Below are 24,245 nucleotides of genomic sequence, written 5' to 3' on the forward strand. Positions count from 1 at the left end.
TCTGGAGAAACCATTTATAAGGAAAGCCTAGAGGCTGTTTTCCTTAGTAAACAATCTATTAAGACATATATATGTTTCTGTGCATGATAAAATGTCCAGAATATGTTTGCCAATTCCACCTTTCTGGTTTTATCTATTAATGATTCTTAAAATTATTTCATGTAGCAGGCTGAGTTTCATGTTCGTTTACCCAGACAGCCCATTATACAGCCACTGCAAACCATTTATTGCATGAGACAATTTTAAAATCTTTCTTCCTATAATAGAAAAACATTAATATACAGTAACTAAAACTGGAAGTTCAACTTACACATATTAGAAATGTACAACAATTTTGGTTTGATTTTTTTCATAATGAGGGTAACTATCCATTGGAAGTCTTAAGATATAAGGAACACTGAACTATTACCGAATAACTGTATAATGGACATACTGTACCACAAATGGAAATCTGGGGGCTTGAAGCGGGAACCTCTGTGGCCATTGTGATGCCAAGAGTTATGATAAATTATTGAAGTAGTCCTTCATGTCTGTCATTTTGTATATGTGGACCATATTGTGCCTGTGGACAGCAGGCACAACAGAAGATGAGTCATTATGCAGTATTGCTTTCTGGGATCTTTCACAAAGGAAAAGCAGAGCTGTGGAGGAGTACTTCTGTCCATTCTTTCCTGCAAGGGTCTGCGGGTATGTTGACAGTAGTTGCTTCTTTCCTCCTATTCTGGGGCAAAATCCCTTCCTTCTTTTATAAAGACAATTTCCTCTCTGAAAAAAAAGGTCCTTTTAAACACTTAAAATAGGATCACAAGGACCCACTGGTGTGCAAATGAGGAGGAAAGAAATAATATAGGAAAGATGATGGTAAAAAGAAAGGATAGGGGTGAGAACTCCAGGTTTATGTAAGGACGCCAAAGAGAGAGTGTGGGGAAAAAAAGACTATGACAAAAGATGGCAGGAGTCCTTAAAGTTGCTATGACACAAGGAGCAATTGCAAATATGTCTGATAATTGGCTCAAGGTAGCTTTTTCATAGAATCTGAAAACTGCCCATGATTAAAATCAGTAGGGTTCTAATTGCCCATTTAAAAAATAATATCAATACAGTAAATTAACCTCTAAATGCCTGAAGATACCTTTTTTTTCTTTCCTCCTTTTCAGGGTTATAACTGTTCAAAAATAGCATTGATGAATCTAACTCATAGATATGTTCTTTGCTGTTGTAACTATTACCACCTGCTTGACTAAAATTGACACTGATGTATTAATCAGAGGAAGGCCAGTAATAACTTGTCCTCTTCCTCCTTAGTATTATCTTCAAGTTTGCAGGCAGGTCTCACAGATTTTTTTCACTACATTAACTATACTTAACTTGGTAAGAAATACATTTGAGTCTGCTGGAGATTTTTTGCTGATTACTGTTGGATCAGGCTGAACTGGACTTTGCAGAGATGTCATTTGGCACCTGTCCATACCACAAGCCATACTGTGCTGTATTCTTTGAAAGTATTCTAAAGGTTTCTTGAGCACAGGAATATGTAAATCCACAGAATTTATCTAAGAAAGGGCATTTTTGGAAATGTCCTGTGGATGGAAGTACTAGAAACATTTTCCAGACAAAATATTCTGTATCTGTAGCTTTCACAAAAGGAATACATGAAGCCCCTCCTTGTATTAGAATATGAAGGCTTTACCAGTATTTAAACAGTCAGCCATGAAACAGGCTAACTGCAGCTAAAAACAATTTTATCATGTGTTGAACAACAAAATCCAAAAAGAAAAGGTACAGCCAATCAGTCACCTGCTAAAATGTGTAGGTATTTCTTATTACGTGTTACATGCCAGGATGTGCAAGAAATGCTGTCATGGAATGCAGGTATGCCTTTCTGTAACACGACCGGACATATACCTGCTACCTGATGACAGAAACATGCATTTTGATCTCATTATGAATGTGTCATTCCCAGACAAGTAATGGGGAAAGGGCTGTAGAACCTTTGGGGAAAAAAAGTGGCAAGTAGCTTGGCTCCCAGAACAATTAATTTACTCCATGATTTTCTCTTGAACCATAAAAGGTGATCTCAGAAAAAAAAGATAGCATGTTGGCTGAGACAGGGTGAATTGATGCAAAATATATTTGTTTCGGAAGAACCAGGTTTGGGCAGTCCTTTACTTAGAATGATCCAGGAACACCTGTACTATATTGAACAATATTAGACATAATGATTATTATGTTTGTGTAGCTGAATATATGTAACTGAAGCATATTGTGGGAAGTGCCTAGTGAATATAACTTCTTCCCAGAAACTAACAGTAACAATATTGACACACAAATGAGTCCTAGGCAGAGACAGAAAAAAAAGACAGAAGACAAATATGACATTAGTTCTTTCTGCAATATCTTGCACATAACAGCAACAGCATCTCGGGTAGATACCGCACAAAACAATGGTAATCCTTCAGTGTGTGTTTCTTCTGAATTCATATTCACTTCTCAAATCAGTTCAAAACTTTTCAGCTCATCCTCAAATATAACCAAAATCAGGACCTTAACAAACATTGGTAGCACAGCTATAACTCTTCAATAGGTGAGGACACCTTGACTTGGACTTTTTCTTGATGTGTGACTCTCATCTGCACACCTGTAGCATCTTCACTGACAATTTGCTGATACTTCGAGAGAACAGGTTTCAAGAATGCTTCCTGCAAAAGCAGCAAACTGTTGCTTAAAAACAATCACTGGATGTGCGTCATTAGCATGCCATATTATCATGCCATGATCTTGACAGATTTTCATTACTTCTTTTGGTTTGTTTGTTGGTACAACTGTAACTGGTAATTCTATAAATGTGACCAATTCAAGAACTCATTATTCTATGTACAAGCTCAGTATAGTTCTCCATTGGTATGGTACATTGAAGGTGCAGTTCTGTCTTTCATGAGAATTGGTTTGACTATTGGATCCAGGTGGAATAACACTGATCATTTTTTATATGCTCCCAGTTTTTCCAGGAAACACTTGAAAGAACTCACTGTCAATATTTCGTAGTTACACTTCACTGATGACAGATGCCAAGGAAACTGATTCCCAACAGCATAAATGAGTTAATAGGATAATTTAGATGGGGAACAATACCTACAGGTCATCTAGTCTAGCCCCCACTCAAAGCAGAGTGATCTCCAAGGTTTACATCATAATCCCCATGATCTTGTCCAATCCAGTTTTGATTGATTCTCTTCAGAAATGGAGACTGATACTTTATTATCCTATTTTAATATCTCCTTCTAATGACTGACATACCAATAAGAATCAGTCTTTCTGAGAAGAATCCACAGATGATGTTCACTTCATATTTATGCCAGTGTTCCTGTCCATACCACTGTCATCAGAACAGATGTGACAATTCATGAAAATGAGGCAATGGAACGTGTCTCTTCAGAGGCAATCTCAGTTCACTTCCATTTCATTCTCATGCGCACTTATTACCATTGTAATGAGCATTTCAGAGATCCTCAAGGCTCCTTGGATGGGATAACACTTCTTTACTCGTTGTCAAAGGAAGCAGTGATGCCCACAAATGAGAATCTTTGACATAATACGCTTTGTATTGTCAACCTTTGATGACCAAACTGAAGCAATTTTCCTTTTTGCAGAAATAACATTTATCATCTTTCAGTCTCTATAGGGACCAGTATACGGTCTGACTAGAAATTTGGACAACGGATCTTGTCTGTTAATGTTGTTGTGGTTGAGATCCTGATTGTATTGACAACAATCATCTTTCTAATAATGAAAACCAGCATTTAGATTAATTGCTGTAATAAGACTTTCTTAGTGTGTAGTGATCCTGATTCAGTGTCTAAGGCCTTTTCTTAAACAATTACAACTGATAAATTTGGCTCAAGAAAACGACGGTGCTGAACTCCAAAGACAAGACAATTATGTAACTTGTCATTGAGAAAATCACCAGTTACAATGCTCAATGATGCAGAGCAACTGAGCAATATAAGCAGCGATGTCCTTATCAGATTGTAAGTTTCACCTGTGAAATTGAAATCTCTAGACAGTGATCGATAGGACAGACATAAAATGCATCTTCAGCAAGGCTATGACTTCATCATATGGCCTTTACTTATAGTACCTGATTTGCCTAAATTATCTTGCTCACAGCGTAAGCAGAGAACAGCCTGTTCAGGAGTTTTTCTCATGTTTGCTTTAAGATAATGTGATAGTCTTTCTGATTAAGAATCTCTAATGCAGGTTGACTAACATCAGGCTATGCCAGGACTATCTTAGATAGTAAGCAGGCAGGCACATAAAATTAGATTCTGCAGTGGCTATTCTTTTACCTCAAGTAGGTAAAGTCACACTCAAGATCATTCTCTACTGCTCCTAGGACTGGCTCCAGAAGTTCTACTGCTGCATGTCATCAGCAGCCTGTAAACCTTGTCACCAGAAATTTGAGGGCGTATTTATGAAGCACAGTTGCTGGGGTCTTGAGTGCACTAATTGGCCTCAGTGGCCCTGACCAGCCTCATTTGGGGCTTTCACCCCCACCTGCCACCAATGGGCCCAGTAGCCCCATTTCAGCTTAACTCTGGGCCTTCAGTCCCAGTCTAAGCTATGTCACAGTAGTGCCTGTCCTCTGTTCAGCTACAGTCATGCTTGTGTCTGGACATAGACCAGCTTGAACTGGACCCTGGTCTGCAGACTGATTTCCTGGCTTGACCTTGGACCTGCCTCATCATTATGGACCTGCCTGTTGATCACTGGACTGTGTCTGACATAGGTTATGATTGCTGGACCTGATCCTGACCTTGACTTGCAGATTGAATTCCTGGCTTGACCTCGGACCTGCCTCATCACCACAAACTTGCCTGACAGTCTGGGCTCTTGATTGAGCCTGGCTGCCATCTCTGGGACTGCCTCCACTGCAATGGCACTGCTCCCTATCAGTGAGGTCATTGCCCCCAGCCTATGTTCTGGCCACCCTCAACTCCCAGCTCTCAATGTGTTAGGGAGCAACCCTGCTCTCACTGTTCCCTGCCATACCAAAGCAGGCTATTTCACAAAGAAAGGTGAGCCAGGAGACAAGTCTGCCAACGAGGCTGGCAAAGGCAGTATCTTCACTAACAAAGGACACACTGATTGGTATCAGAGCTAGAAAGCAGAGCAGGTCCAGAGAAAGCAACCTGAGCTTGCCAACGGTAATGAGGATCAGCCAAAAGTCCAGTGATGGCCGAATAGTACCATAGTAACAAGCAGTTCCTAGGTCAAGCCAGGAAATAAAGTCAACAGGGCAGGGTCTGACCAAACAAGGTAGCTCGCCAAGTTCAGGCTTAACTACCGTGGTATGACAGTGACAAGGGGAAAGGACCTGAGCTTAAATGCAGCTTCCAAGTGAAGGGGGGAGACTCCAGATGAGGTCTCTCACCTCTCTTCCTTACACAGTCTGATCCAAGCTGACAGGGTGGCACAGAGTTGTCTCAACCAGCAGAAGGTGGTTGTCATTTTTGTTGTCAGCAAATCAACAGGAACAAGCAACAGGATTCAGGAGAAAAGACAGAGGAATCAAAGATGGCATGTTTATACTATCTAGATCTGTGACATGACCTTTTTGGGATTACTTAACCATTTTTATTTAAGAAAACTCATGAAAATTGGGCTTCTGTTTGTGACAGTTTTTGAAGTCTCAAAGTCTGGTTTTAGTCTCCATTGGAATAAAACAAACAAACAAAGAAAGATAACCTTTAAAAATAACACTTTGGGAATGAAAACGTGAAGTTTTTCCATATATTGTCTCTTTATGTCTCTTCTCGGGTGCTCTAAAACACCAGATGTGAAAATGACTCACAACAGAACTTCGCAGATTGTGGGATATACCTGAAAAATGTTTCTGTTGTAAGGAAACAATAAATTTTCAGTAGAATGTCTTTCTTTTAGAAAGCCCTTGCCAGCTCTAACACTGGGTAAATGATTTGTGTGTGTGTGTGTATGTAATTATAAAAATCTGTGACTATTTTAAAGATCAGTTGAATTCAGTACAATCATCTATACAGTACGAACAAAAAAACACTATCAGATAATTTCTGCATCAAGCCCATAACTTTCATGAGTTATGGCAGACATTTTTAATGTATGCAAGTGATCAGTTGTGATTTAAAACCTTCAAGAGACTCCTCCACTTTCCTAGGTAAAATGTTTCTGTGGTTTACTACCCTTATTTTTACAGTTTTATTAGGTATGTCTGTGTTCTCATAGTCTAAACGTAGCTGGTATGAACTTCGAACCAGTAGATTTTATTATGGCTTTTTTTTTTGGCAGAGAAAAAGAAACTTTTCCTCATGTGGGCACCTGTAGGTGGTGGTCAGGTCACCTTTTAATCTTCTTTTGGATAAATTAAACAGATCAAGCTTTTTTAGTGCCTCAGTATAAATTGAACAATGCTGCTGTTGATTGTGGAGATTTTAGTTTCTTGCTATGAGGAATTTATAATATAAATTAAATGGATAATGATCATAATATAATGAACAGTTACAGCTGGTTGGAAGGTCAGAGGAAAGGGATGGAAAGCTACTGGCAGAAAGAAAGGAAGAAGTGCCTAGGGAAAGCATTATTTTCAAACAACTTAGTTCTGAGCCTCTGATTTGGTTTCACAATTTTCTAAGCGTATTTTCATGTTATGATAAAGTTCTGTGTCTTATCTCCTATTTTAGTATTAATAAGGTTTGGGCAAAGGAAGAAACAGTGGCATATAAAAAGGAAAAGGAAGTTAATTCAGTGGAAGGATTTGGAGGATGTCTAGTTCTTTTTCTTCACATATCATTTATAACTTTCACAACCTTTCCTGAGACCGTGTATAATTCAGCATACTATTTTCTATAGGAAGAACACTGGTTACTCCAGACCATATTAGATTATCTAATACATCTAATGACAAAAAGCACCCATAAGCAGTGACTGGTTCTAAATATTTTAAAAGAAAGCCTAAAAAATCCCAGCTGGAGTGATGACTGTGGCATAAAACAGCCTCAGGGGAAGAGATACAGCTGTATGCCAAATCAAGGCCTTGTAAATATTTCTCAGGAACAGAAGAATTTTGAATATGCAATTCGAGGCATCTTAGAAAGGAACGTACTTTTAGGACAGTTGCTCAAAACGGGTCCCACTTTGAGCAATGAATGTAAAACATCCAAAATAACTAATCAATCCTGAAGGACTTGACCTGTACTTTGTACCTGTAATTGTCTCAATATTTGAAATGTGGATATGCTTCTTAGATAACCACCCTCCTCATGCTTCTTAAAACACATTTATAAAATGACATTTCTAGAGTTGGTGTTCTAAGATCACAGACAGCCATTAATTACAAATGAATAGAGGATACCATGAATTACTTCACTGATTTGTCACCAAGGCAGTTTTCAGAACAGGATATAATGATAGATGACTGTTTTAAATTGTGATTTCTGCAAAAACGAGTTTTTGCAGGAAAATCAGATCAGAAATACAAGCACTAGAAGTCTGATTAAGTACCTTAATTTACTGCTATACAGTTTTTCAGAAGGTGAGATGCTATTATTAGGCACAAAATTATTTGTATCTCCCTTGCTATTAGCTAAAGGAATCTATGAAAACACATTTAAGCAAAGTTTATGTTGTTCTGTTTCTGGAGGAGCATGTGCATTGTATGTCATTCTCTCAATGTGAAACCGAACTGTGTCTTCATTTGCTTCTGGGACTGAAACAGAAGTGCGTATTTTTATTATTATTTCTACGATAAGGCTCTAGAGCTGGCTGTGCAATGATAAACCTCCGTCCCAAGGGAGAGTAGTTCAGTGAGTTGATTGGAAATTCAGACAGCAGGTCGTGGTTTAGCCCCAGTCAGCAACCAAGCCCCACCCAGCTGCTTGCTCACTCCCCCCAACAATGGGACAGGGGAGAGGATCAGAAGTGAGAAAACTCCTGGGTTGAGATAAAGGCAATTTAACAGGTGAAGCAAAAGCCACACACGCAAGCAAGGCAAAACAAGGAATTCATTCACTGCTTCCCATTGGCAGGCAGGCGTTCAGCCATCTCCAGGAAAGCAGGGCTCCATCACGCGTAACAGTTACTTGGGAAGACAAACACTGTCACTCTGAACATCCCCCTCCCCTTCCTTCTTCTCCACCCAGCTACTCATATAGTGTGGGATATCCCTTTGGTTAGTTGGGGTGCGCTCTCCTGGCTGTGTCCCCTCTCAACTTCTCGTGCACCTGGCAGAGCATGGGAAGCTCAAAAAGTCCTTGACTAGTGTAAGAGCTGCTTAGCAACAACTAAAATATCTCTGCCTTATCAACCCTGTGTTTAGCACAAATCCAAAACAGAGGCCCATACTAGGTTCTAGGAGGAAAATAAACTCTTTCCTAGCCAAAACCAGGACACCTTGTAGGACAGATGTCCAAGCCCTTTAATCGTCTTTGCAGCCCTTCAGTAGGCTCACCCAGTATACGTATATCTTTCTTACACTGTGGAGTTGTTTTGCAGGAATTGTTTGTTTGCTTGAACCAAGTAAGAAAGGCACTGACAGTCCTTAAGACATCTTTTAAAGTGCTATTTATATAAAGCTAACACTATAAGGAGAGACTAGTACAGATGATCCTATGTCCCTTTGGATGCTGGAACTCCAAGTGGTGTAGCATCAAATGGGCCTCTGATCCTTGCACAGCATACTGTGCAGCCCCTGCCCATAGACGAGGTTCTCCGCCCTCAGTCATTTGAGCTATTATAGATTTCTTCTTACAAAGAAACAACTCTATTCATCATTTCCAGTGCCAAACAGAAAGGATGTTCATATGACAGCGTCTTGCCACTCTCCTACATAAAGTGAAGTACACACAGGTGGCATAATTGCTGGTACCAGACAGGAGCTGCCTGCAAGATCTTCTATTACAATGAGCTGGTTGAGTTTGTCCTGGAGCCATGGATTTTGTGCAGTACAACGCAAGTTTGAAGGCCACATCAGACATCCAGCCCAGCACAGGCCTAGGCATACTCAGATTCACTGTTACATGGTTCACTAACTCCTTGATATACGATGGTCATTCAGTCAAGTTCATTACAGACATCCAGAACTGGACTCAGCACTCCAAATGTGGCCTCTCCAGTGGTGAGTGGAACAGAGAGATCACCTCCCTCAACCTGCTGGCATTTCTTCTCTTGATACAGCTGAGGGTGCTGTTGGTTGTCTTTGCCACAAGGATGCATTGCTGGCTCATGTTCATTTTGTTGTACACCAGAATCTGCAGGTCCTTCTCTGCCAAGCTGCTTCCCAGCCAGTCAGACCCCAGCACATACTGGTGCGTTAGGTTATTCCTCCTCCACAGATGCAGGACTCTGCATTTCTTTGTTAAACTGAAGGAGATTCCCATCAGCCCATTTCTCCAGCCTGTAAAGGACTTTCTGAATGTCAGCACAAGACCCTGGTGTCAGCCACTCCTCCCAGTTTTGTACCATCATCAAACTTGCTGGGTGTGCACTTTGTGCCATCTTCCAGGTCATTAGTGACTATGTTAAAATGGCCTCAGTATTGACCCCAGGATACTCCACTGGCCCTCAGCTGTACTTTGAGCTACTGATTATTTCATACTGACGATTAAATCACATGTTGTTTGGGACATGATGAATCTTGCTTGCCACCTTTTCTTCCAAGTTTGCTCAGGCTTCAGATGACTACAGAGCCCCTAAAGGTTCCTCAGTCTGTACAAAATCAAACCTTGCCACATGAAGTCATCATGGTCTACTGCACTTTAAAAAATTCTAATTCTACTTCATTCTTTAACTTTTACTCTGTGTCTGTGTTCCCAAACAGAAATAAATATGTGCAGTGACTACTGATCTTAACCTAATTTTTAATTGAAACAATTCAGTCTACATCATCCACTCTTACATCAACTTTACAGGTGAAGCTCAGCAAACAGCTCAAACAGCTGAAGAGCATGGTGCCCAAATTAATAAGCTCTGCAGGCTTTCTAAAAGCCAGTGTTTTATTTGGCTTCAGAACAAAAACTTGTTATCCCAGGGTCAGCTAAATATTCCAGGTTAGATTTTGTATTTATAACAAACCTTGCTGCCAACTTAGTTGAGTCAAAGTATGGATTTTAATGAAATATCACAAAATTCTGGAAGTGACGATTCATCATCTTATTCTCTGTTGCTTTTTGCAACGGTTAAAGTTTTTTTCTGTTTAAATACACTGTGTGAACTAAAATGGCTAATATGACATTTCAAAAGTTAGTAATCAATATTACAATCATTAAATTAATTGGGGTTCTAAATGAAAATAATAGAGAGGGGACATGTGAGCAGAGAGTTATCTCCTTCATTGATTTTTATTTCCTGTCACTGTAATAAAATACTGTTGTTGACTAGGTTTATCAGAATTGCTTTCTGAGCAAATGCAAACAAAAAATTATTATTATTATAGTTATTAGTTTCTAGAAATATAGGGTGAAACATTTCTTGGTTCTACTAGGACAAAGGTTTGACTGAAGCTTCTTGTTAAATTAAAAAGTGAAGTTAACTATATTAATTCAGATTTCAGTAAGTGTTTTATGATTTCCATTTTATGCTTGCAAATATCCCAATATAATCATGCTGCTAATTTCATTTGAAATAGTCATGTTAGGGACTTTTGCATGGTGAGCTAAAAAACTTCATCTGTATGTTTTAATAAAAGTCTCATAGTGAGATTCAGTGAAGTTACTTTATACATTGAAATTCAAAGCACCTTGTCCCTTATTTTCAAATGCGATGAGGACATCCATATCTACCATGGATTCAGATTTAAAAAGAAGTGCAAGCTACTTGACTTCTGAAACAAAAGCTGAAAAAGATTTCTGCCTCCTATTGACATGTTAAGGTGACAGGTTTTCACTTGTGATTCAGCAACATGGTATTTCCACAAATAATCGGGCAGGTTTCGGTGCCTTATATCTACTGAGTGGAATATCAGTATCACACACTAGTTAAAAAGGTCTGATAGAGATGATGTAGTTCCTGTTTGCTTTCACCTTCATCCTGTGCTACTTGTAGGTTTTGACATAGGTACGGAGTGCAGAGGCATGTAAGGAACTTTCTCTCCCCCTTTTCACAAGTAGACTCTCAATACATGGATCCCTCCCTTACCATGAATCATCAGAGATGTTTCTCCCCTCCTTCAGAGCAATAAGACAGTAGGACCAATATTCCAAACTCTTTTAGTGAGGTTTTGACCTAGAATAGTGCATCAAGGGGATCCAGATACACCTGTCCAATCCATGCCTCAGGCTGTGCAGTTCACCTGAACCAAAAAGCTCAGTGTCACTTGTAAATTGCGATGTAGCCTTGAATAAGCTGCTTCTTGTTTAAAGTGTTTGGTTACAAACATATTTTGCAGCAAAAGAGCTATGTGAGTGTTTTACTTTGCAATATTCTGGTTCCCTTGTTGGGATAAACTACTCAGCTGAACCAGCTTATTGCCTCATAAAACAGAGCAGCAATACTTTTATCGCTTAACTGCACCTGAATTCAGGCAGAACTACTTTGTTCAAAGAGTAGTAAACACTTGGAGTAAGTTGTCAAGTAAGGTCATTGAAGCAAATAACTTAAATGAGCGCTAGAGACATAGGACACTTTCATGAAGGAGATTGAAGGATACAGTGACAAGAAGGGATACAAGTAGGATGAACTGAGCTCAGGAAGGACATATTTCAAAGTTATTATTAAAAATTATCCATTTACAGAAAGCCAGTACAAGGCTTCTATGTCTCTCATTCCTTATATGCTCCTAAGAGCCTTAAGCAGGACATAAGAGGTACAGAGCAGCAAATTTTAGCCTGGATAAAGAGGACTTTGATCAATCTGATAACATCAGAAGCACTGTATTCACCTCTGAGTACCTTTAGAATGAGTAGGTCTTTGAAATATTGGTCTATTTTTATGCATTTTCTTAACACAGTCAGGTTTTGCACTCTTTTCACTGGTTCCCAACTGAAGTTAGAAAGTCACTCAGTGGCCTCCCCACAGCCACACACAAGGCTATTTTCATCACACAGAGACTACATATGTTTTCAGATTTTTATCATAATCAAGAGTCTCAGAAATTAAGCTCACAACTAGCTGGGCACTAGACACCTAGCCACTGGAAACTGCTGAACAAGGTATTATCCTCTCAGGCAAAGGCAAACCCTGAGAAATCCTGAAACGTACACTGTCAGTCAACAGAAACACCATGGCCTTTTACTAGTAATAGCAAAAATCATATTTATGAGGCTGCAAATATCAGCCGAATCTTAGAACTTGTTTTCACCCGAGCAGCCCCCTTACTGTCCCTTTCCTTAAACTCCGCACTAGCTTCACTTCACATCCCACAGCTTCTTTCTGCCATCCTTTCTACCCTCAAGCACCTGCGCTGATCCTACCTGTTACAAAAGTTGCCCAACTGCAATCTCTGCTGCCTCACCTAGGCAATTCTGGATCGTCTCTAGAGATACTTTACAGATTCCTGTCACCAAGTTAATCTCTGTCCCATCCCAGCCCTCAAAAAAATAATGTATGGTGTGTTTCCCTTCAGCCTAGGCCCTGGGCTGGCTCAAGGTCTCTTACCAGTTCTTTCTCACTGACTGATTACTCCCTGACAAACGTTTTGAGAGTCTGTAAGGCGCAGGATCCCATCAACTTCAGCTTTGTTCTGCACCTAGGGGGCAGAGGCGGTGGGAGAGAGAGAGACAGTGCAGCATTCTTTCTGGATCTCATTAAGAAAGGCCTCAAAACCTCAAAACAAATGATGTAATAGAATACCTCGTTTAGTAAGATGAAATAAAGAGTAATAATGTTAGCATGTAAATCTTACATCCCTTCAGATGCTGAGAGCCCAGCTTTCTCACGTAGCCTGGGACTGACCCTGGATGTATTTTCCCACTGCACATGCTCTGCACAGATCCCATTACAATCTACCGTAAAGTTTGGTTTTCCTACAGCTAAAACTTCAAAGACATTTCATAAATCAAGATCCCATTCATGCAGAGGTTCCTCCTCTGTCCCATGCCATGGTGCCTTTCATTTTGTGTAGAACCAAAACCACATACTCCCCTGAAAGGCTGGAATGCTATGTGTGTCATAATACCCACATGCACACAGGGCATGCTAGCTGATTCCCTTGCTGCAGCCACTCATAACAACATATGGGCTGCTCAGACCTGGAGTACAAGACCCAGTAGAGCAGACATGGCCTGCTCAACGTAATTAACTCCTCTGGAAAGTGCCCAATACAGTCACACCTTGGATAGATGGATGTAAATCATTGTACTTACTATTTAACTGCTGTTCACAACCCTAAATGATCCTTTAAAGCAGACTTATAGTTTCCCTCCTGTGTCCTGGTTTTGGCTGGGATAGAGTTGATTTTCTTCCTAGTACCTTGTATGGGCCTCTGTTTTGGATTTGTGCTAAACACAGGGTTGATAATGCAGAGGTGCACGAGAAGTTGGGAGGGGACACAGCCAGGAGAGCGCACCCCAACTAACCAAAGGGATATCCCACACTATATGAGTAGCTGGGTGGAGAAGAAGGAAGGGGAGGGGGATGTTCAGAGTGACAGTGTTTGTCTTCCCAAGTAACTGTTACGCGTGATGGAGCCCTGCTTTCCTGGAGATGGCTGAACGCCTGCCTGCCAATGGGAAGCAGTGAATGAATTCCTTGTTTTGCCTTGCTTGCGTGTGTGGCTTTTGCTTCACCTGTTATAACTGCCTTTATCTCAACCCAGGAGTTTTCTCACTTCTGATCCTCTCCCCTGTCCCATTGTTGGGGGGAGTGAGCAAGCAGCTGGGTGGGGCTTGGTTGCTGACTGGGGCTAAACCAGGACACAGGGAGAGACTAAGAAACCAGGGACTTTAGCCTTGAAGGTCTTATCAAGGTGTATGAATACGCTGCGGGAGGGAGTAGAGAGGGAACCAGCATCTTCTTAGTTTTGCCTAGTCAGAGGACAAGAGGCAATAGGCACGATTTGAAATACAGGAGTTTGCATTTAAACATAAGGAGAATCTTATTTTGAGGGTGGTTGAGTACTGGAACAGGCTGCCCAGATGTGGTGGTGTCTCTGTCCTTAGAGGCAGTCAAAACCTCATTAAATCTGATCCCGAGCAATCTGCTGTAACTGACCCTGTTTTGAGCAGGGGGTTGGACTACACAATCTCCATAGGTTACTTCCAGCCACAGATTCTGTGAAGCAAAGATTTCGAGGTCATGTTCATTTTTCAAGTGTCTCTAAAGCATACAGTTCATCTATATCTCTCTTTATAGTGGTAAATATCTGTTTTATATGTTGATGTAAGCATGTCCTTTTTATTTGTAAGTCAATTATATTGATGCTTTCTGCTTTCCACATTTTAATTTCACTACCCCATTTTTAGAGATATGTCAACAAGAAATACCTTTTATCACATGATCTGCAACTCCATTAATATCAGGTTTATTTACTTACCTCTTTAAACATGACAAATATTCAGTAAATGTACATACAGTGCTCCTAAGTGATAAGAAATGTACAATATTTACTTTTTGCAAAGACAATGTCTTCTATGAAGTGCTTATTGAAGCCTTTATAACCGCTTTCCAGCTATTGTTCTTTTTTTTCTGAGAAGAAATATTTTTATCTCACATTAGAATTTTTGGGAACTCTGTATACTCAAAGCAATACTCCTTCATTAAAAAATGGACTGAAAAACATTCATGGGGGATACTACAACTGTTTTTCAAACACCTAAAAGGACAGAAAAATGGAAAATAGAAATACAGGGTTTTTTGTTGGAAATTCTTGTAAAGTAGCAAATCCATATGAAAGCAATGACCGTAGTAGGAAAGAGGCTGTTATGGTTAAGGAGCTTGAAATGGGTTATAGGCTAAAGCTAGTGAATCCTTCTGTTCTGAGACAAATATTCAGAAATTCCAGTTGGAGGGGGAGGGAAGTGTCTCTTATGAAATTTAGAGCATAGCTGACAAAAGCACTTCTGCCATGTGACTGATTATTGCTTGGGACTCAGAAGGGAAAGGCAAATGAGTGAAAGACTGAGCTAACACATCTATGAAGAGACTTTAAAAAATTGGGGTTTGGGTTTTTTTAAAAGCTTGCTTGCCATTTATCTAACTAATATGAATACTAAGAATAATTTCTAATGAGAAAATGTTTTTTGTACAAGAATTTACAGTCTATAAATTGTTTGGTTATACCCAGTTCTGCAAATGAAAATATACAATAAACTAACAAGTAAATTTTAATATTAGTCATCACTTAGCTGCAATTCAGTCTTCATAAGGCAAAACAGTTGATTCGTGAAGAACTAACACTAGCAGTTCACAGTCAAGATAATATAATACTACTTTATTTCTGATTTATTTCCAGCATCACTGATTAGTGTGTATGCATGCTTTTATGTTGAATAATTCATTTATCTAAGGTTAATGCAGAATCAGCCAATCCTACCTGTAAGCAATTTCATTACTATTTTAATCCTGATACAAAATTTAGCAAGCTCAGAAATAAGTATGAAGATGTGCTTAATATACTGTATTTCCTTCCATTTCTTCACTTCTGTGGTTTCTTAGGGCATTTCCTCTGTCTTTCCTGTAGCTGTCTGTCCTCCCATTAGATGATCAGATGCATCAGTAGAGGCAAAGTTAAAGCTACCCACCATTTCCTTGCCTGAATTGCTTCTTCATCACTATCACTTCACTGAATGCAAAGGAACTGCTGGGAAAGTAACCCCTGGGGAAAAGGATGACTTTACAAGGGCCTCACATGACAAACCGTGGGAATTTTCCCCAATTCGGTAGCCAGCACAGACCTTCTGGAGACACTGCACTTGGAGGCAGAAGCTGGAAAGGAGGTGATACTTTCTGCTTAAAATTAAACCGGGTGGGTGTGGTGCATGGCTGTGTGTCTGATAGTACTCCAGTTAGTTCACAATTTGAATTCTTTGACTTTTTCAAAGACAGAAAATGAAGTGTTTGGAACTGTCCAAACACTTGATAAAGTGACGACAAACAAACCGACTAAGGGGTCTTAGTCAGAACCCTAAGACAGTCCCAATTTATTGAAATTGCTGGTTCATATATTTTGAAGTTAATCTCAATGTAATAATTTTTAGCATCATACCAAAACAGTGTCAGTTTGTTACTCAAGCTCATTACTTGCATACAGTAGTTTGAGTTCCTAGATAAGCAAAGCTGTGTTGCAATGCAGGATGGAATTATTTGACTGCATGCTAAAATAGGACAACCCTATCAGCATGGAGCAAGAGGCATCTTTAATGTAGTAACATAGTAATGGCTCTGTTTCACTTGATAAGCATCACAAGTAATCAAATGTTCAGCCCCAATAAGCTATTTGAACTCTGGTTTGACAAAACATTCTTTAGCATGGCAGTGTGTTTTTCTGGGTATTTCTGTGTAGTTTCCTTTGAGGATGCTACATTGCTCCAAACATTAATAGAAGATGCCATGGGAACAGGCCTCTAATTTTAAGTAAATAGAAAATTATTGGAGTGCCTAGTAGGTGGGCATCTCCTTGAAATTGGTTTGCCATCTGGCTCCATATGATTCAATTCCAAACAAGTTGTCTTTCCCCGATGGCATTCTTGGCACTGTAATAAAGACAGTAAAAAAGTCATTCCGCTGGGCTCGTGTGGATAGCCTCTTTCATTTCTTAATGTCCTCAAATATTTAAGAGATATTTTTGCATAGTTTAAAACTTCTCAGGAAATTTTTATGCCATAGTTGTCTTTAGAAAGTATAAAGGATATAGATTCCATTTTTAGTGGGCAGGCATGTATTCAATGGTGCAGAATTTCACTCTAGTTGTCTGATTCTTCCATATCTTTTCTGTTATTGGGGTAGCAGTTGAGTTCAAGCTGAACTGAAATATATCATATGCATTAGAAAGAATATACCAATATCTATATAGGTGAGTTAATCAATGTGCAGTAGGACTTCATGTGAGTTCAGTGATATTTGAAGGCTTCTTGTTTATGGAAATAATAATCCTTCAATATGAACGGCAAAGGTAAAGTATTGGGAACTTAAGTTACTTCTAAGGTGTTTAAAGATTTTAAAATCTTGTTAGTATTAGATTTACCTTGATTTCCTAAGGAAATTAAGCTTATGGAAACATATGATTGTATTTGCATGTTTTGACAGTTTTAAATATTTATCTCAATTATTATAGTTTCTGCCAGTCTTGTGAAAGCATGCATCTGAATAAAGGAGAAAAACTGTTAAAAATTCCACTGAAAGAGTGGTTTGCACTAATCTCTTGTTAGACGCGTGGAAGTCCACTTCTTGGATGAGGATTCCTTTCTTTATTGGTTTCTGTAGTTCAGGTTTTGCATAGATAATTTGACTAAAAAGTCATTAAATCAAAATGTACAAATACATTAAAAGGTTTTCCATGCTAAGGAAACTAATTCATAATTTTCTTATAAATACATGAGAGATGGGCAGCCTAAAGAAGAAAAGAGTCCTTAGAAGGAGCAAATTATAGTGAGGTTGAGACTTGTAAGCAAAAGGAATTCAGCACATACCAAAAAAAAGCAAATAGAAAGAACAATGGGAGGTAATCCAGTATAAGAGAAGACAGGAAAACTGAGCTATAACAGGAACAGTTTTTTTCATGTGATGTTTCAAGACTAAGGAGAATTGCATCAGCAGTATAAAAATGTAAGTGATGACTAGGAAAAGTGAACACTTCCACTGGTAATATGACTAAAAGTCGAACTCTGCCTCAGCGCACTCAGAGAAAGCACATTGCATGCAGAGTTCTCACAAGACCCTAGAAAGCTAAATCCATCTCCTGCATGCATAAGCACACAGATTTCAAACTATCTAGTAGCAGAATACTTTCATATGTGAGCATCTTTAAGTATCTGGGGTATTGACTGGATGTTTGCATTCATGAGGAGCATAGTGTTTTGTTACATTAAACACTCGAGTATGACAACACTACACTTTCTACTGTGGCTTGTGGATATTCCTTTTTTCACATCCCCACCAAAAGCCCCTGTGTGTAGACACAGTTGCTGGAAAGCCTAGTGACTCGGACAGAAGACAGCTGCTCTGAGACTTTTCCCTTGTTTGCTAGTAAATAAGTAGGGGATTTAGTGATTGTGGAGATGTTGAGCTGATCTGGCAAGTTACATGAAGGATGTGACAAGTTATGTGGAAATAATCTAGCTTTTGGATAGTTAAAAGGTAGTGTGATCTGAATTACTAGGCAAACATTATTGTTACTATCATTCCCATTTTTAAAACACCGTTATTGACAATTGCTTGTTTAGTTCCTCTACTTCCATTCCAGCTGCCCAAAAAATGAAGCAGAAATATCTACTTTACTACTATGACATTTTCAAAACAAAAAATCCAAGTATTTCTTTCTCAGCAACATTTTGTGTATTAATGAAACATAAAGAATTAAAGGATTTAAACCAAAAGGCTAAGGAAAATAAAAAGTAAATGCACTATGAAACATCTGAGTTTTTTATTTGCTGAAACATGCTGAAAATTATAAGAAATTCTGTGCAAGTTAGATGTGGGGTTTGTTTGGTTTGGGTTTTGGTTGTTTTTTTTTTTTAATTTTGGTTTTGTGTTTAGACCTGGATACATAAAAATAAATAGAAATAAATAAATAGATTTTTGCCTTATTGTATTCAAGGCAATAGTGTTACTTTCAGTACATTTTTGTGCTACTTTCAGTACATTTTGTGTTAGAGTCTTGATGAATGCATGTGCATAAATGCTATGATATTGATTTTGAATTCTGCGCTTAGCAGAAGCTGTTTTTAAGTGTGTTTATTACAATTACCATTACCTTTCTTTCTGCAGGACACTAAAATCAGAATCAGTCTTTACTCTTCCTTATTTGCTTTAGACTTCAAAATAGCATTGATGATTGCCCACCTATTAATTTTACAATATGTATTTCTTTTTCATTGCTTTTATAAAGCTTACCATATGCTTGTGATCCTTTCTGAAGCATTATTATTGGCAGTCTGACTTCTCTGCACTCAAGCTGATAGCTAGTGGTAGGAGAATAACTAGTATCTCGTTCCTAGGTTTTTTTCACCCAGTAATCTCAATTTGCAAAAATAGCTAAATGTTGCAGTCCACTGACTCAGGATGAAGCACCGAAGGATAATATGATGTGATCTTGCCACATGACTGGATTCAAAATAGGTGGCAGGACTTTGGACCCTCTGGCTTGGAGTTGTAATGACTACGAAATTTGCGGTATTGTCTGCCATTCATGTATTTGCATTATTTGCAAAGCACTCTATCTGTGTATGTATGACTTTTTCCTAGGCTGATTTACCCTATTATTTTGATTCCTTTTCTACTTTGACATGTCTGTTTCTTTGGGCCTCATTACAGTATCGGTTAGTTTAAATTCTGTTGGCTGCCTGAACCCCCTGTGATAGAGCAATTGGACACAGCAATTTCTATGTTGGCTTCTGTTGGTTCCTATGTTAGGCTGCAAAAAGGCTTTGTGTTCCTGCTGCGCAATAATTTCTTACTGATTTTATTTTTTTCACACAATTTTTTGTATGTGTAGCAGCATACACCAACTTCCCTCTTACATTTTTATTAGATAGTTACTGTCACTGGCTTCATACTCCATGGTACTCCTAGTTACATCACATTTAGCAGAGAAGGAGCCAGATTCCCAGTTTGTACAAACTGGTGCAGCTCGAAGTCCAGGAGCCCTGATGCAGCTGACAGCAGTCTCAGACCTATGTAAGTACCTACAAGCGGCACTTCTCAGAAGCCTTGCCTTTTTCCTCAGAGCATCTACCCACAAGGAAGTGGAACCAGGTCAGCTGAGTTAGCAACACTTGCTGGCAGCAAGGTAACAGATGTTACGCTCAAGTGCTGGCCAGCACATACAAAAAGGTAGCTGACTGAATACCTTCCAGTGCAGTGAAGGATAAAACAGTTGCACATGGTGGTTGGAAAGACCAGCCAGAAATAAAAATCGCCGGGATCAGGTATCATGTTCTTCAGGAAAGAGAATAGGCAACCTATTTCCTAAAGAAATGGACACTTTAATATCTCTGTTTCTAAATATGAAGAAGAGTATTCATGTCAATAGGTCAGTTTTAATCAGACTAAGGTTCTTATTTAATTTGCATACATAATTTTATAGCATTATCAAGTAAATAGGAGACCTAATTTTCAGGGACACTAGCCCACATTACATCTGCAGAGGCAGAGAAAGTGGCTACATCGTACCTTTTAAAAACTGGAATGTTTATAGGTATTCAGACATGTCAAAAACTTTCAGACATGTAGAATTCAAATTTAGTAATTTCCACTTGGATTTTAATTCTAAGCTAAACTTCATACCTGAACAACGTTCAGCATTCCCAGTAGTTAGTTTGGGCCTTTTAAATGAAAGAAAGAGAAGATGAGATTCTTGCCCTCTCTAGTCCCCATTGTGAACAGTACCAGAGTTGTATCTGCAAGCGGTTGCTGGCATTTAAGCTCTAGATTATCAGATTTACAGGCAGGAATCAGGAAAAAAAAAAAACCAAAACCAAAAAAATGACTTTTTGCCACTCTTTCTGTGTAATGTGTATGTGTTTATAAAAAGTATGAGTTTTGCTCTAATGAAATAACAATTTAACATAAAAATCAACAGATTTATATTAATAAATAAAAGCAACCCTGCTTATGATTATATCCATTTTAAGGAAAAAGAAGACTTGTATGATATAAAAATGTTTGCTTTTAATACTCTTTGAAATTCATTCATGCCTTAATTTTCAAATAATTTACAAATGTTTTGAAAGGAAATAGGTATCAGGCTTTGGTCTGTTTCCTAAAAGTAATGCTTGATCAGTTTCTGAAGAGTAATGGTGCCTTTTATAGCATAAAAATATATGTAAACTTTACATGCTTTGAAACGCAGCATAGCAGTCTTCATGTCAGTTTTAATAACAGCTTTGAAATCCCTTGTCTGGTTGTGGTGGGTTTTGTCATTTTAAAACTTGGCCAACTCTGCTGAAAGTAGGCATCACAGGCAGTCTCCTCATTGCAGATATAATCACATTAGGCAACTAGAGAAAAACCTCTAAACTTTGATTTTAAAAAGTATCTAGCCCTATTTTAAGTTTCCCCTCATGCTGTCAGTAGAAGATTTACTATTGATGTCAATGAAAAGAACATGGGACTTTTTTAAGGGGAAAAAATCCTACCTACAAGCTCTAAATTGAATCAGTACATTGTGATAGGCAGCATATATCATCTTTGGATGCCTCTACAAGTTTATTGTCAGATATAGGGTCAAGAGCCGGGTCCTTCACAACCACTTAAGAAAGGCTGTATATTAACATATGCCTCGAAGTAATTTATTAGGAATGAAGACAAACATGAATAGTGTTTGTCTGTAATTATACAGGGTGTAAGAAGGAAGAGGGCAGAAATTCTGAGCTCAGTTGTATTAATTATAGGTGTCAAGGCCTCAAGATACTATTTCTGATTTGTGATCCCTTGGCCTTTCACAGCATTTGGATTTGGACCTAGTTTTTAACTTCAGATTGAAGCTAGATTTACCTGTATCTTGCTTCAAGCAGTCTTGTTAGAAAGTCAGAAAAGGATTTTAGCCAAAACATGTCTCAGGTGCAGCTTTAAGCTGCATCTTGATGGTTAACAGTCTAATTTTTTTCTTTAACTGCCTTTTTCTCCCCCGAGCTTTTAGTTATATAGCGTGTATCTCTGAAGTCCATTCACATGCAACTCAGACTAAGTCTCCCACTGACTTTCCAGCACGACAGCTGAATCAGGGGTAATGTACAACTCCCAATTCAACATTTATCTAAAATTAAACGAACGAAGAAGAAAATCCTCTTATTGTGAGCCTAGGAGAGGTTGGGCTAAGCCTGGCTGAGAAGAAGGGGAAAGAAGATAAGAAAGGTAGGGAGAGACTGGCAAGAAAACACACAGAATGCCTGGAGAAGACTGATAAAGGGAATTTTAATTTTACTTTACTGAGCATGATGATACTTTTTTCTGTTTAAAATCTTACATTCTGATTGATGACTAGTTGCTGTGTGCAAAGCTTTCATTGATATATTGGTGATGTGGGTCAGCCAACACAAAAGAGCCTGACCCAGGTGGTTATGCTGGGTTAGTGCTTAGTAATGAAAACTAATCAGTTGAAGTAGATGATTGCTTGCCTCAATTTTATACTACAGTGCCTTTGTATTCTTTCTGCATCTGTATATACAAGAGTGATTGTGTTATCAGCTGCATGAGTTATATTGTTTGTGATGCTTGAATCTCATATTTTTTTACTGCTTTTTAAGTTATGTAAAACAACCAGGCAGAATGGCACTAGTAAAAATAGTAAAATTCCCATCCGAAAATGGTTACATTTCTACTTCACTGCACTTCAGTGTATCTCAGTTTTGTTATCCATGTAAGAGAGACAGTCAGAGACATACAACATATTCCTTACAGGAATATAGCAAAGGTACATCACTTAATGTCTGTTGAATGCTGCATATCGTAAGATGAATGCTTTAAGTATTTTTATAACAGCCAACCCTGTGAGGAGGTGTTGAGCCTAATCTCGTTGTCATGGGGTAACAATAAGTTGACAGGGGCTTCTGGAGGTGAAACCCTCTAGTCCAAGCAAGTCCAGCTTAGGTGAGGCAGCTCAGGGCTATGTCTACTTGAGTTTTCAAGGGTGGAGGTTCCACAACCTCTCCAGGAAAATTACCCCTGTATTTCACTACTCTTACAGTGGAAAATTTTTCTTTAATCTGACCGTTTCTTTTGGTGTGGGAGAGTAGTAGCTAACTTAATTTTGAGACATCTGTTTTTGGGAAAATCACTGCAAGTCATTAGAATGTCTGCCTCTTACCTTATTTTCTCTAGCGTTATCCAGTATTTGGATTCACTCAGAATTGTCTGCTGAGAGCTAGGTAACAGCTTCAGACTGATATTCCTGAAAAAGGAAGTAGTTCCCTGCACTCACTGTGTAGCCTTTGTTCTCAAAGCGGTGTGCACTTTATCATAAAGCAAACTCTACTGCATCAAACAAATTACCTGTACTCATTCCTTTGACCCTGATTTCTTCTCTGGTACGAAATTGGGTACAACTTGGATTTCTGTTCATAAGCAGCAGCTCTAGGGAGCCCCTGCTTTCCATCTGAGCTAATCAAGGTGTTTTCATTCATTCCTACGGAAGTTATGTACTAGGCAAGTTCAAAATGATGAAAGATGCAAAATTATGTTTTCTCTCCCTAGGGTGGTTTAGTGCTTCCAACTCTCAGCTTATGAGAATAACATTCCTGCATAGATTTGCATTTTAGGAGTCCTGAGCAAGAAAGTACCTGAGAAAGGGCTGCTTTGCCCTTCTGAGGCTTCCTTTGTTGTATCTGTGGCTCTGGTCACAAAGGAACATTTGGAGCTGAATGATAATACACATAGGAGAATATGCCACTATTATTAATATTTTTTTCTCTAATTTGACTGGCTAACACTAGGCTGGATTTTACAGTAATAAAATAATCTTTCTATCTACTTTTTTTCTAATGAGGACCAAAAGCCTCATTATAATGTTGCACTGGGATATGAGCTTGTGTATGGAGTGATGGATTATGTGGGGACTGCTTCCTGAATGTCCCTGCAGGGCAGCAATTTTGTGGTATTTGCAAGACAGTACAGAAATTCAGTTCAGAAGCCTCTGATTTTGAAAATGAACTCCATAATATATATGCTCTCTAGCCCTGGAAGTAAACATAGACATATCTACTATTGTCTAGGGGCTCTGTCTTGTGACTGCAACTTGCATAATCAATCCTAAAAATGTACATGTTAAATTAGCAGTCAATAAGGTTATCTAAGATACTGGATAATTAGCCTGAAAAGGATTGCATGGTGTAAAACTATAAAAAGAGAGAAGCCAAGTCAGGGCATGATTTAAACTTTATTCTTTCCCTTGTATGCTGTTTTCTTTTGTGAGACTCTTCCTAAAAATATTTAAGTTTCTATTTGTCTGCTTGAATCACAGATGTCCTTTCTGAGACTCTCTTCCGTCATAGAACCACAGAATGGTTTGGGTTGGAAGGCACCTTCAAAGATCATCTATTCCAACCCACCTGCCATGGGCAGGGATATCTTCCACTAGATCAGGTTGCTCAAAGCACTGACCAACCTAATCCTGAAGACTTCCAGGG

The sequence above is a fragment of the Phalacrocorax carbo genome, chromosome 2 (genome assembly GCF_963921805.1).
Source record: "Phalacrocorax carbo chromosome 2, bPhaCar2.1, whole genome shotgun sequence".
NCBI lineage: Eukaryota > Metazoa > Chordata > Aves > Suliformes > Phalacrocoracidae > Phalacrocorax > Phalacrocorax carbo.